The following is a 2,104-nucleotide window of genomic DNA, read 5'->3' as shown; positions in this document are numbered from 1 at the left end:
CCAAAAGATAGAAGTAACAGAAAATGGGAAAAGATAAAAGATGCTGCTTTTCTTTAAAATTGTAGTGAGATGGGCATCAGTCCGCAGACAGCCTATAACTGGCTGAATATGGATTTGTTAAGAAAAAGTTGTGTCAAACCCATTTGATCTTTCTCAAGTCTAGTAAGAGAAGTTAGTGGTGGAAGTGAAACAATAGATGCTGTCTGTCTGATCTTTGTTAAGGCTTTTAATGTTGTTTTATGACGCTTGTAGGCAAGCCAGAGAAACAGGGTGAGAGAGTTTGGTTTGGGGTTTTTTCCAAGCTGTACTTAGAGATCACTAGATACCAATAGTTTGTTTTACAAATAAAAGATTATCAAATTGAAATTGGAAGGATGGCCTGGGCCAGATCAGTACTATTAAGGATTAATGAGCTGGATGACATGGTAATGAATAAGCTTTCTCAAATTTGAGATGCTACCAAGCTAAGGAAGATTGGAGACATGCTGAGGGATAAGATTGGAGTCAAATTGGTGTTGACAAATTGAAGATATGGCTAGAAAAAAATCAAGTGAGATAAAGTAGGGATAAGTACACGATAGCACATTTGGTGGTAAAAATACAGGACGTGCAATTGAAGAAAATCCTCTGAGATTTATAGTAGGTCTCAAGTTAAACTTGAATTAACAGTATCATGCTATTGTAAGACAGGACTTCTGCTTTCAACTTTTCTATTCTTTTCAGTGTATGCTTTAAGCTGGTGTCTAGTTTTGCATGCTGTCATCCATCAGGTTGGTGGATCAGTTGGAGAGAGACAAGAGCAGCTCACTGAAGATGATCAGAGATGCAGAAATTGGAGTTCTTTACTCCAAGGAAGGTGGGACACCTGATGATGGGTTTTAAATATGTAATAACAATTTTTCTTATCAACTGTGATTGAAGAAAACAGACTATTAACTTCCTTTCTGAAGTAATGTTCTGAATTGCAGCTGCAAAGTTTTAAATTAGGAAACTTGCAGGAGAGAACAGTGAGGTACTAGGACAGATCACCAACGGAGGTTGTGGCAGCCTTAAAAACAGCTTAGACACACATCAGTGATCATAGAATCATTAAGGTTGGAAGAGACCTCTAAGGTCATCGAGTCCAACCGTCAACCCAACACCACCATGTCCACTAAACCATGTCCCTAAGCGCCTCATCTACCCGTCTTTTAAATACCTCCAGGGATGGTGACTCAACCACTTCCCTGGGCAGCCTGTTCCAATGTTTAACCACTCTTTCAGGAAAGACATTTTTCCTCATGTCCAATTTTTACTGTCATTGTGTACAGTGTTGGATAATTTTCCTCTGCAGTCCTTTCCATGGTCTCGTTATGTGCTGTATTTCTGTGGGGTGACATCTTAATAACATAAGGCTCCTTCAGTTGACATATACAATTCTGAGAATGGAGTTCTGCATGACACCTCTTTAGATTTAAAACACAATTAAAATCTCCTTGCTGTCCCTTAACCTTTTCATTCAGTTTCCTAGAACAGACTCTTACCATCTTCCTTCCCTCCAAGCTATTATGTCTCCTTTTTCTTCTCCTGAAGCTTCTCTGACTCTTATTTTTCCTTGATCCTGTAACAGCAGCTGTGTACCCTGGTTCTTTTCACTATGCCATGCTGGGAGAATACATCGTGTTTGAGAATGTAGGAGTAGTTTTTCTTTAGAACGGTTTGAAGCAATATTGTGCTCCTAGTGCAGAGGTTAATAATTTCTGTACTTTAAAAATGCTGGCACAACATGTTTGGTGCTACACTCCTCTGTTGTCTCTCCTTCCTTATACGGGCTAATTTCTCCCTGTGAACATGGCCACGTTGTTTACTTCTGCAGCACTTTTCTTGTCTTGTTTTTTTTGAGGCAGATGTGTTTTCTCCACTGTTAGAACTTCATTGCCTGTCTTCCGCTGTTTAAGAGGTTATTTGCTGAGTTTTGCAATTTGTCTCTTGTGCTTGTAGGATAATCAAGCAAATGTGCAAGACTCCATATAGTGCCATATAGACTCCAAATATGCAGAACCCAATGGTTGTGGAATGAATACCCCCTTGTGGGACTGTGGTCTCTTTTAGTGACTCCCTCCTC

Source organism: Pygoscelis adeliae, unplaced genomic scaffold (assembly GCF_000699105.1).
Source record: "Pygoscelis adeliae isolate BGI_AS28 unplaced genomic scaffold, ASM69910v1 Scaffold83, whole genome shotgun sequence".
Taxonomy (NCBI): Eukaryota; Metazoa; Chordata; class Aves; order Sphenisciformes; family Spheniscidae; genus Pygoscelis; species Pygoscelis adeliae.
This window is presented reverse-complemented; position numbering follows the sequence as displayed.